The sequence below is a fragment of the Hyperolius riggenbachi genome, chromosome 4, assembly GCF_040937935.1.
Source record: "Hyperolius riggenbachi isolate aHypRig1 chromosome 4, aHypRig1.pri, whole genome shotgun sequence".
Classification (NCBI taxonomy): Eukaryota; Metazoa; Chordata; class Amphibia; order Anura; family Hyperoliidae; genus Hyperolius; species Hyperolius riggenbachi.
In genome coordinates, this window is record NC_090649.1 from 380,268,757 (window position 1) to 380,282,038 (window position 13,282).

The window sequence follows — 13,282 nt, forward strand, 5'->3', positions numbered from 1 at the left end:
TGGTGTCTGTTACTGTATGCCCCGCTGCTTGGTGTCTGTTACTGTATGCCCCGCTGCTTGGTGTCTGTTACTGTATGCCCCGCTGCTTGGTGTCTGTTACTGTATGCCCCGCTGCTTGGTGTCTGTTACTGTATGCCCCGCTGCTTGGTGTCTGTTACTGTATGCCCCGCTGCTTGGTTTCTGTAACTCTGTAACTGCATGCCCCACTGCTTGGTGTCTGTAACTGCATGCCCCACTGCTTGGTGTCTGTTACTGCATGCCCCACTGCTTGGTGTCTGTTACTGCATGCCCCACTGTTTGGTGTCTGTTACTGCATGCCCCACTGTTTGGTGTCTGTTACTGCATGCCCCACTGTTTGGTGTCTGTTACTGCATGCCCCACTGCTTGGTGTCTGTTACTGCATGCCCCACTGCTTGGTGTCTGTTACTGCATGCCCCACTGCTTGGTGTCTGTTACTGCATGCCCCACTGCTTGGTGTCTGTTACTGCATGCCCCACTGCTTGGTGTCTGTTACTGCTTGGTGTCTGTTACTGCATGTCCCACTGCTTGGTGTCTGTTACTGCTTGGTGATTGTTACTGCATGTCCCACTGCTTGGTGTCTGTTACTGTATGCCCCACTGCTTGGTGTCTGTGACTGCATGCCCCACTGCTAAGTGTCTGTTATTGCTTGGTGTCTGTTACTGCATGTCCCACTGCTTGGTGTCTGTGACTGCATGCCCCACTGCTTGGTGTCTGTGACTGCATGCCCCACTGCTAAGTGTCTGTTATTGCTTGGTGTCTGTTACTGCATGTCCCACTGCTTGGTGTCTGTTACTGTAAAAAGGAGAAAACCGAGAGCCCAATATAGTGTAGTATGTATTGGAAGATGGGAGAGATTGTATGAAACCTAAGTATTATACTTACAAACAAGGGTTACCCCCAAGGTAACTACTGTAAAGGCAGGTGGGGTGAACAGGCCTGTCCCCACTCAGGACTAAAACGTCACTCTCTGTGGATAGAGGAAAATGAGGGTGTGACACCCTTCCACCAAGGGTGGAAATCTTGACTCGTGGAGATGTACAGAGGCGCCGGAAGGATAAAAATCACAAAAAAAGTTTAAACCGTTCGGGAGGCGGTGGTGGACCAGCCAACCCAAAACAAATGCTGTCGATTAAGGTCATAAGGAATTTATTTACACACTCCTAAAACAAGTGGCGACGCGTTTCGCAGGTGAAATCCCGCTTCTTCAGGCAATAAACAGGAGTATTACACAGCACGGGGTCCAGTCAAAGCTTGGCACCTCTGTGATGTCCCGCTGCTTGGTTTCTGTAACTGCATGCCCCGCTGCTTGGTGTCACTGTATGCCCCACTGCTTGGTGTCTTCCACTGCTTTTCATGGGGAGCATTTTAATAACTTACATGAAGTATAGCAACATTTGATAATACAATAAATGATGAATTACAGTTTAGACATACTGTAACATACTTAATAGTTATGTTACGCCAGTTCTTCACTGTGCAAAGTACATGTATAGAGTTGTCGCGAACCTCCGATTTTTGATTCGCGAACCTCGAATTCGAACACGCAAAAAAGTTCGCGAAAATGCGAACTTTCGAACCGCCATAGACTTCAATGGAAAGGCAAACCTTTGAAACTACAAACACTAACTGTGGCCACTAAAGTGATGGAAAAGATGTTTCAAGGGGTCGAACACCTGTAGGGGGCATAGCAGAGTGGGATACACGCCAAAAGTCCCAAGGAAAAATCCTGATTTTACGCACAGCAGGGTTTAAGGGCAGAAATCACATTTTATTGCTAAATTGGAGACCTAAAGTGCTTTAAAACATCTTGCATGAGTATACATCAATCAGGTAGTGTAATTAGTGTACTGCTTCACACTGACTGACTAAACTGCTGTTTGTGTAGTGACAGCCGTGCTGGACTGGTGCGCACCATGGCGAGAGTGCAGGCGATGGCGGTTTTCAAGCCCATATGGTTGCCGGACTGAGGTAGCTCAATGACAGAATAACAGTGACTGAGTGTCCAGCTGATCGAACTTGGTCTGTCCACAATGAAGCAACGACCTTATTATCTATTTTCTTGGGTCAGGTGTACCCCCAACCCCAACACACTCATTTAGCCGGTCATTGCTTCATTGTGATACGCCAGCCCCTTCACCGCGGAAAGGTAACGATCACGAAGGGGAATTAACACATGTACATGCCTTTTGTTTTGTTGTTAAAAATTCAGGAATCCACCTGGAGTCCTGGACCCTGTTGATGGTGGCGAGGAAGGCAGTCAAGCGGCCTGCAGGCAGACATGCTGTGTGGGGACTGACTTAGTTTTGGGTCAGGCAGTCACACAGCATGCAGGCAGAGATGCTGTGTGTGGGGACTGACTTAGTCTTCGGGCAGGCCTGACCGTGCTTTGCAGACCAGACATCCGTGGTCAGATGGACCCTTGACCCAACGTTGTGTGCCAGAGATGACACCACTTGCCTTTCAACATCATGGTACAGTTTGGGTATCGCCTTTTTTGAGAAATAATTGCGTGATGGTATCTTACACTGCAGTGTGTGGCTTTGCTTTTGTGTGCTGCTTTTCCTCAGGTGGTCATTCCATTGCAGTTTGTGCTTTGTAATCATGTGCCTTCGTAAGGTAGTTGTCCCTACGCGGGTCTTGGTGATCGCTGTACTCGACGATCCGTAGAGTGGGCCTTTGCACCAGGTGATATGGTGTGGGTGTCTACTCGGCATTTAGCTTTAAAGCAGCCCTCTGCAAAACTGGGTCCCAGATTCATAGGCCCATACCCGGTGTCCAAAAGGATCAATGATGTTACTTATGTCGTTTCACTTCCGCCCACTATGAGAGGTGTTAAATCTTTCCATGTGTCCCTCTTGAGGTCTGCTGTGCATGTGGATTCTTCTCCCCCCCCTGTGGTGGTTGGTGGGAAACCCGAGTAGGAGATAGAGCAGATATTAGATTCTCGGGTGGTGCGTAACTCCATACAGTACCTGGTTCACTGGAGGGGGTGTGGCCCGGAGGAGGGATCTTGGATGCCGGGTTGTCACATGCATGCAGAGGAACTTAGGGAAGAGTTTCATAAGTTGCATCCTGACAGACCAGGTGGACTGTGTCCGGAGTCCACGCCTCAAGGGAGGGGGTACTGTAACATCCGCAGTCTCCACAGCCGCCTTGCTTTCCTGCTCAGGAACTTCGCCCGTTCCTCTGGCATCTAGTACGTCGAGGACGGGGTTGTCATTTGCCCATAGGGTTGCTGTATCGCGCGGGCGCGCGCGGAGACAGGACCTTTATGCGGGGAGGAGGCGCGTCAGCTGACCAGCCGGTTGGCTGATGTCAGAGGAGACTCACACCGCTCCGGATTGGCTGATTTATTGTGGGCGCAGCCATGGGGTCTCCTCTGCTTTAATGGCCTTTAGTGTTCGCTCACGGCCTGTCTGCTGTTGCGAATGTCTATGTGTTGGTGCTTAGACCTTAGATAGTATCCGGTGTGCTTTGATCTGGGAGGAAACCAGGGATTTCACACAAGACTAGGATTATTGTATTATTGTATATTTTGATATTCTGTGTATGACTCTGGCTATCCTCTGACCCTGCTCTTGCTAATCGATTCTGTACTTCTGCCCATCTGACTCTGTTGCTGAACTCTGCCTAATATCTTACTACTCTCTTGCCTGCCGATTTTGTACTGTACCTGCCCGCCTGTTACCGATCCTAGCCTGTCTGACCACTCTACTCATCAGTGAGCACTTGTCACTGGTGAGGTGCTCTTTGATAGTACCCACCAGCTCCTCTGATGAGGTCTAGTCAAACTATTCAATTACTGTGTACTAATAGTACCCACCAGCTCCTCTGGTGAGGTCTAGTCAAACTATTCAATTACTGTGTACTAATAGTACCCACCAGCTCCTCTGGTGAGGTCTAGTCAAACTATTCAGTTACTGTTGCACCAAGCACTATACACCTTGCTATTCTGCTAGCTATACTTGCATTATTGGTGATTCTGCAGATCACCATATAATCAGGTATAGCGTCTGTATTATCAGTGATACTGCAGATCACACATAATCCGACGTCTGTGTTGCTACACCAATCGTTACACCTGATCCCTGTTCAATGAAGGCTGATTTGCTGATCTGATGTTTAGTGGCTTAGCAAGCTTTGCATTTTATTTGGTAGCATGCTGCTTACAACTTTTGTCTTCTAAAGAACCGTGGGATATCAGTGTACTGCCAAAGCATCCTAGGATGCCAGTTTACTGCCAGAGCACCCTGGGATGTCAGTTTATTGTCAGAGCATCCCCGAGATGTCAGTTTAGTGTCAGAGCACCCTTAGATGTCTGGTTATTGTCAGAGCACCCTGATATGTACGTTTACTGCGAGAGAACCCAGGAATGTCAGACCTTGGGATGCCAGTTTACTGTCAGAGCATCCCGGGATTTCAGTTTACTGCCAGAGCACCCTGGGATGCCATTTTACTGTCAGAGCACCCTGGGATATCAGTTTATTGTCAGATGAGCACCCTCAGATGTCTGGTTATTGTCAGAGCACCCTGATATGTCAGCTTGCTGCCAGAGCACCCTGGGATGTCAGACCCCGGGTTGTCAGTTTACTGCCAGAGCACTCTGGGATGTCAGTTTACTGCCAGACCACAGAAATTTCATTCACATAAGGACCGATGCAATTATTTTATTGCACACATTAGCGCAGAGCAAACAAAAAGCTTTCATCAGCGGGGGATGGAGAGATAGGACACTGTGCTTCAAAGTCACAATTGCTAGCTTTCCACCTTCCCCTGGATAAATATTGGGCAGCTAGAAAGGGAGGGGGAACATGGCAGTTCCTATAGCTATTAGAAACCAGGAAACAAAAAGTGGTGCTTGGTTCCCTTTAAACAATGCAAATTGCCTGGCTGTTCCATGATAGCACAGGGGGAAGGTGATTACAATTTTTATTGGTCCAACTTGAAGCTGCATAACATTTACATGGAATTTTGGGAAGTCTGGAGAGAGAGGAGACAGAATAGGATGCACTGGCTTTTCCAGCCGATTGCTACCAAATCTCTCTATGGGATGGGACCCACTAGCGCATTTTTGGCAGCGTTTTGTAATTGCTGGCGATTCCCAAAAATGCTTTGCCATTAAAAGTGAATGGAGGGGAACCCACTAGTGCGATTGAGATTAGGGGCAATTGCAGGACTTGTATCATTCTGAGCATGTTTGCACTGAATGCTAAGTATATACGCACTGCAAAATCGCTTTTGCAAAGCGATTTTGCAGTGCTTTGTGGGGCTGATTACGATTGAATTTTTTTATTATACTAACCAGGTGTCCGGATTTACTCCTTCCATCCATAGCCCTGTCCCCTAAAGGAAGAGGTCACAGGCGCTACTTTAGTTGGTCCTAGAGAAACACCTACAACCTTTAGGGGGCGGGACAACAGACAGAAGTCAGACACCTGGTAAGTCTAAGAAAGTTTTATTTAAAAAAAAACATGTGACTTGCTAATCAGAAGCGCTGTACTCTTTACTGTGCCTCGCTTCTAAGCATCTGGGAATCCCAATCCCAATCGCACTAGGAATCGCTGCACACAGCGCTGCAGCAATTCTTAGTGGGTTCCAGGCCTAAAGCCAGGACCTCTCCATAGAGAAGCATTGCACACAAGAAGCTGCCCAGCTGGGCGTGCTTGCCTGTACAGAAAATGCTTGTCACACTTGTCACCTACAATGATCCCAGCTGATGAAATGTATGTTTGTCTGCACAAGCTGTAGCTTCTGGGATTTGCAGCAGCACAAGCCACTGAGAGGTGCCTTTCTGTATTGCAGGTGACGATTCCCATGGACATCAGTGTGAAGATGACGCTGGAGCAGTTCCAGAAGCAGAAGGCCGCTATACAGGACTTCCTGTACACACTCCTCTCTCCAGGCCAATCACAAGGTAACTATACTACATGCATGGAGTACCTGATAGACTGAGTACATCTGCCTGATCTCTCTGTTATAGTAACACTGCCTAAAAAAATACAGACTGCAGGGCCAGTGCTTCTCTAGAGACAACAAAGGAGCCACCTAATGCTACATTTGGGGGGGGAGGGGGTGTTTGTGGGTCAGGTCGGTTCTATGGTAATTTATGCCCAGGGACCCCAGCTCTGGCTGACTGACTCAGTTGTAATACCAGTGAGGTAGGTGGTTTGGAAGTGGCACACCTTGCAATTTGAAGTTGGGTGCATAACCCAGTACAATAAGCAAAAATCCAAGACTGGTTAGCACACCATTGGTAAATTTCAGAAGTAATGTTGATGCATGCATTGAGGAATAACTACTTCTGAAATTTACCAATGGTGTACTAACCACTCTTGGACTTTTGCTAGTTGCAATAACAAGTCTCCTGTTAGACTTGGGGTCCTTTCACACTGAATCCATTCCGTCACACCAGACATATTTGTACGGTATGTACACAATAGGGGTGGTGCAGTGAAGCATACTTTCATTGTACTATATGATCACATCACACTTTTCTGCACTGTATCTTGCACAGTGTGAAAAGATACCAAATCCCCTGGAACAAGTACACATAATGGGAAACATGAGGACACCTTATCAGACTTGTTCCAGTTGAGGCTGGGAACACAATAGGCATTGCGTGAAAGGTTGCATTTTGCTGCATATGTACAGTATTTCTGCTTTTTATGTGTACTTGCATTTCGCACAAGCGGTTTTCTGGTGTAACGCATATAAATCACAAATGTATTTTGTATGTTTTTTTTTCTAAGTGTTTTATGCAAATCACTAGAAAGTGGAAATACATCAAACTTGTTTTTGTTTTTTTAATGTTTCTAAACGCTATTCCTCTAAGTCACCATTGACATAATTAGGTGCGTTTTAGAAAAATATGCAGCAAATTCAGTGTTTTCTAAAACGCACATTGCAGAACCCGAACATATGCGTTTTTTCATGCGCCCCATTGACTTACAGTATACGCATTGACGCTAGCTTTTCTGCCTAGCGTGTTCCTACCTACAGCAATTTCGTAAACATTACATTTAAAATGCCCTGCATTTACCTTGTAAACACTGACAGTCCCCATTTTTCAGGCATGACAGGTGATTTATCTGTAGGTTATAAAGGGAGTTTGGTAAAGGCTCCAGATTCTGCAGGACACAGGTTTTCATGTTATCACACACTGTGACTGAGACCCCATTGCACACAGTGATCATGATGTTATCTCTGACATAACATGAAAGGCGCGTACACACGTTGGATTTTTCCAAAATTGTGTGCACAATCGGTCATTCAGCTGATAAGACTGGTTTTGACAGACAAATCCAGTCTCATCAGCTGAACGACCGTTTGTAAACACGCCCGATTTGACATCCAAACGACAGGACGTTCAGACATCCAAACGACCGGTCGTTTGGAAAAATCCGACGTATGTACCTGAACAAAAATAAAATCGGTGTATTTAATCATGATTTTAACCACTTTTGGATATCTCTTACAAAACTCAACTTTAGACTAAACCTGTAAGAATATTTTTCAGCCAGTCTGCTTTCCTAGTGGCTTTACCTAGCCCCGGTGTCTGTGGCAGTACTGAAATGCTGAGTGCCCCCATCTGTGCCCGCACTTCTAGGCAGAGGAAGAGTGGAAACACCCCAGTGATGTCAGCCACTGAACCAATGCAATGGCCTCAGCACAGTCACTTGGGGGGATTGCTCTAAACACCCTTACACACCAAATGTGTTGTGTTGCAGCAGTAAGAATAAAAAAAAGTTGCACCACAACAAAGTCCCAAAAAGTCTCACGTGGTACAACGCACAGCTGATCAATTTTGGACGGCAATTTCCCCTCTATATATGCTCACTTGACCCTTAAAAATGTGCAAGCTTCACAAAAGGCGCATGCGCACCATGATTAAAGGTCACATTCTTTTAGGTAAACTTGTTTTGCCATTTGTTAACATTAGTGCATCATGGCACACATGGATGCATAACTCTGCATTGGGTTGTAATGCACCATTTTGTTGCAATGCAGTAGGTGTGGGCTGCAAACAGAAAAAGTTAAATTGCGTTAATACATAAGTTTCAATACATATTTAACGCTACTTGACACATTCAATGTGTAGGGCCCTAAACTGGAAAATTTGGTTATAATTTCCGTCCCATCGGGTTTGATCAGATACTCCTCCAGTCTGTGCAGTGATCCCAGTACAGAGTGGAAGTTGGGCTATGATGAGCAGGATTCAGGAAGTACTGTTCTATGGAGTGGGAAGATGACAAGCATGCACTGCTGCTCTATGGGTAGCGGAAGAGGAAAAGCATGCACTGCTGCACACAATGGGAGGGGAAGAGGAAAAGCATGCACTGCTGCTCTACAGTGAGGGGAAGAGGAAAAGCATGCACTGCTGCTCTACAGTGAGGGGAAGAGGAAAAGCATGCACTACTGCTCTACGGTGAGGGGAAGAGGAAAAGCATGCACTGCTGCTCTACGGTGAGGGGAAGAGGAGAAGCATGCACTGCTGCTCTATGGGGAGGGGAAGAGGAAAAGCATGCACTGCTGCTCTACGGTGAGAGGAAGAGGAAAAGCATGCACTGCTGCACTATGGGGAGGGGAAGATGAAAAGCATGCACTGCTGCTCTACGGGGAGGGGAAGAGGAAAAGCATGCACTGCTGCTCTACGGGGAGGGGAAGAGGAAAAGCATGCACTGCTGCACTATGGGGAGGGGAAGAGGAAAAGCATGCACTGCTGCTCTATGGGGAGGGGAAGAGGAAAAGCATGCACTGCTGCTCTATGGGGAGGGGAAGAGGAAAAGCATGCACTGCTGCACTATGGGGAGGGGAAGAGGAAAAGCATGCACTGCTGCACTATGGGGAGGGGAAGAGGAAAAGTATGCACTGCTGCACTATGGGGAGGGGAAGAGGAAAAGCATGCACTGCTGCACTATGGGGAGGGGAAGAGGAAAAGTATGCACTGCTGCACTATGGGGAGGGGAAGAGGAAAAGCATGCACTGCTGCTCTACAGTGAGGGGAAGAGGAAAAGCATGCACTGTTGCTCTACGGTGAGGGGAAGAGGAAAAGCATGCACTGCTGCTCTACGGGGAGGGGAAGAGGAAAAGCATGCACTGCTGCACTATGGGGAGGGGAAGAGGAAAAGCATGCACTGCTGCTCTACGGTGAGAGGAAGAGGAAAAGCATGCACTGCTGCACTATGGGGAGGGGAAGATGAAAAGCATGCACTGCTGCTCTATGGGGAGGGGAAGAGAAAAAGCATGCACTGCTGCTCTACGGGGAGGGGAAGAGGAAAAGCATGCACTGCTGCACTACGGGGAGGGGAAGAGGAAAAGCATGCACTGCTGCTCTATGGGGAGGGGAAGAGGAAAAGCATGCACTGCTGCTCTATGGGGAGGGGAAGAGGAAAAGCAAGCACTGCTGCACTAAGGGGAGGGGAAGAGGAAAAGCATGCACTGCTGCTCTATGGGGAGGGGAAGAGGAAAAGTATGCACTGCTGCACTATGGGGAGGGGAAGAGGAAAAGTATGCACTGCTGCACTATGGGGAGGGGAAGATGAAAAGCATGCACTGCTGCACTATGGGGAGGGGAAGAGGAAAAGCATGCACTGCTGCACTATGGGGAGGGGAAGAGGAGCATTGTGCTGTGTATACAGGTATTCCCCAGTTAAACAAGATAGTGACTAGGTTCATTCTTAACCTATCTCTCCACAAGTCAAAATACTGTGCCATCTCTGTCCCCTGCACATGTAAAAACAATGACGCCTGGAAAAAAAGGGCGCAGGGAGTTGCCTTTAGTAGAAGATTGGTAAAATTACAGATATTCTACAGGTGGGTACACACATCAGATAAAAGTCTTTGGAAAATGAAAGATCACAGACCAATTTTATCCCCTTCCATGTAGTATATGAGCATACTCTACACAGTCTATTCTATTGAGCTGAACTCCCCATCAGATAAAGATGTTTGCAAGATGTTGTACACAAAGATGCTGTACACATTAAAAAGATCAGTATCTGCAAAAGATCTGTTCCTGCAAAAGATCCGTTCCTGCAATATGCTTTCATATTTCTATGCTATCTGCAGATCTCATACACACCTTGTTTAACGGACAATCATCTGCAGATCAGATCCACCAGGATGGATCTTCAGATCTGCAGATAATTGTCTGATCTGCAGATGAGTGTCCATTAAACAAGGTGTGTATGAGATCTGCTGATTTCATAGACTATGAATGCATTTTGCAGGAACTGATCTTTTGCAGATACTGATCTTTTGCATGTGTACAGCATCCTTGTTTTCAGCATCTTGCAAAGATTTTTATCTGATGGGGAGTTCAGCACAATAGAATAGACTGTGTAGAGTATGGCTCATATACTACATGTAAGGGGGTAAAATTGGTCTGTGATCTTTCATTTTCCAAAGACTTTTTTCTGATATGTGTACCCACCTTACTACTTAATTCCAATTGTAGCCAATTACAGGAGAGGTAGCAGGGGACATATGTGAAGTAAGAGAAAAAGGATAGCCCTGGAGCACACACCACTGTTAATTGTAGCACCAGGGAGTCAACCTGCATACACCTAGATCCCACAGGGGCATACAGTCAATTGCAAAGAAAAGAATACAAAAGCTGGGCTTATGTGACAAGGGCCTGTGTGCCAAAACATTGTGCTGTGAGCTAGAATTGAAAAATCCACTTGGAGATCCAGCTTTTGTATTCTTTGCAAGCGACATATGTGAAGTAATCAACTGAAAAGGATCATGAGCCACTGTTTTACTTATATCCTTTATGACGATGTGGCCATACCCTCTTCCCCTTTCTAGATACACAAGAAGCGAGTGAACAGTCGGATGACCAGTGAAGCTCTGTGTCTGTCCATTCAGGCTGACAAGTGAAGGTCTGCGTCTGTCTATCTGGGATGTGCATCCGTGACTTTCCTCTTTAGTTATAGTCATGTCTAGGAGAACTCATGGAGAAAGCATGTGATTTGATCAGTTGATAGATTTGCAGGGCTCTGATTTGCTGTGACATCCTGCTTTAGCACATGATCACGACAAGCAAATCAGAGACTATGGCCTCAATTCACTAAGATCATGCTAGAGATAATAAAGCAAGAGAAAACTTACCTCCACACGTGAGAGAGTTATCTTACCTTTTCATTCCTTAAGTTACCTCTCCTGTAGTTAATTTACCTCCTCTGTAGTTAATTTACCTCCTCTGTAGTTAATTTACCTCCTCTGTAGTTATTTTCACACGCAGTTAATTAACAGCTTGTCTTTAACTCTGGAGTTATTTTAAGGATTGGAGAGTTAATTTAAAGACAGAAGAGTTAACTTTAGGCTTGCCTGAGGTAAAATGTTTCCTGAATACTACATGCCTTATCACCATGGTAACAACTCTAGAAGAGTTATTAAAGACAGGAGATAAGCTTAGTGAATTGAGGCCTATATCACCTGACCAAACTGATCACATGCTTCTCCATGAGCTCTCCTAGAAATGACCATCACTACTCCTGTCTTTAAAATCTCTTATAATATGAAATGATTCAATAAACTAGATGTTAACAAACTGCAGATATGTGTGTTGTGGTGTCTTAAAGCGGACCGGAACTCAGAACTTCTTTTCTGTTCTAAAATATAAGCAGCAGCATAATAACTTTGAAAGAAAAATCATTTCTGTGTTAGTTTACAGAACTCCTGCAATAACTCTGAAGTGTGTCTACTTCCTGCTTTCATAGAAGAAGACAAAGGGTGAGAGATCAAATTACACTTGTGATAACTTACAGATGAGGGTGCATTTCTCTTTTTTCCTTGTGTCCTGTGCAAGCTTTCAGGCCATTTTAAATGCAGGGGAAAAAGATAAAGAAAAAAAAAACAGTCCAGATAAAAACATATATAGATCCCAGAGACGCAAAACTTCAGCCCCCCCCCCCCCCCCTTCAAAGTACAATGGACAGGCCCCATTCTGCTTGTTTATTAGAAATGGTCATTCAACATCTCTCAGCAGTAAAATCATACACTGCTCAGAATCCAGAACAAAATAAAACTAAACAAAATGATTAAAAACACAAATTTATTTTTAAACATATACATTGTCCAGTAAAAAGTGCTTTAAGAAACAGAAGTATCAACACTGTTCATTCTGCGTCCTCAAATTCAAAATTAAGACCATTTAGAATTAAAATAAGGCACCAAACTTCTTTCCCAGAAAACGTTAACACTGTTGCGGCTGAAGAGTCCACCAGATGGGGGGCACTTACTGTATATAGTGTACAGGAGGCGGGTGTTCTCATGCACTTTTGATAAGACCGATCAGACAGTTAAGTTCTTGATGCGGGCAATTTCCTCAGCAGTGTGCAGAGCCAGCCCTAGGTGTGCAAATTTACACACGCTTTTTGGTACCTGCAAGACGTGGGGAGGAAATAAAAACCTGAATCAAAAAAAGGGTATTACTTGATTTATAAAGAATAGAAGCAACAGAAATATTGATCACTTCCATATTGTTGATACATAGAGTACAGCATACACCACTCACACATGCACAGACAACCAGATGCTCCGCTCCTCAGTGTGAAAACACCCATGATGCCTAGCATGTAATTCCTTCTGCTGGGCTGATGATACCTTAACCTCTCGGTCGGTAAGCCAGAGCTAGTTCTCCATCCTTTCCTCCGAGGCTCTGAATCACTCTGCAGTAAGATCACTGACAGTGATTTCACCAGAGTTACAGCTCCACCCGGAGGACGGAGGGAAAATTGCAGCGCTGGAGCCCAGGGAGGTGAGCGAGTGCTGGGGCTGCTGCAGGCATTCTGGCGACATGATTTTTCTTCCTAGTTTTAGGGTCTGAAACGTGCTGAAAAGACCCTAAAATCCAGAAATTATTATACCGCCAGGGAGGTTAAAATGTTTTGCTGTTTGGAACAGCCCAGATTAAGGTATTAAACGGCAGACAGACAACACTGAGCCACACAGCACCAGCCCCACCTGTTCAGACAATCAAAGGACAACTGAAACAACAGGAATATGGAGGCTGCCATATTTATTTCCTTGTGAGCAATACCAGTTTCCTGCTTGATCCTCTGCCTCTAACACTTTTACCCATAGAACCTAAATAAGCATGCAGCAGATCAGGTGTCTGACAAGATGTCTTGTCTCTCGATGGCTTGTTTTGCGATGTCTTTTCTTGTGATGTCTTGTCTTGCGATGTCTTCTCATGTCTTGCAATGTCTTTTTTTTGCAATGTCTTGTCTCTTGATGTCTTGTCTCTCAATGTCTT

General features: G+C 45.6%; 1 long non-coding RNA gene across 1 annotated transcript in view; it reads left to right on the forward strand.

Moving 5' to 3' along the window:
- The window catches only part of LOC137570858 (uncharacterized), a 109,618-nt gene extending 98,670 nt beyond the window's left edge, over positions 1–10,948 (forward strand). Inside the window, exons 2-3 of the long non-coding RNA XR_011031210.1 lie at positions 5,824–5,935; positions 10,831–10,948. This is a non-coding gene — a long non-coding RNA (uncharacterized lncRNA). The remainder of the gene's footprint in view (positions 1–5,823; positions 5,936–10,830) is intronic.
- The last annotated feature ends 2,334 nt before the right edge of the window (positions 10,949–13,282 follow it).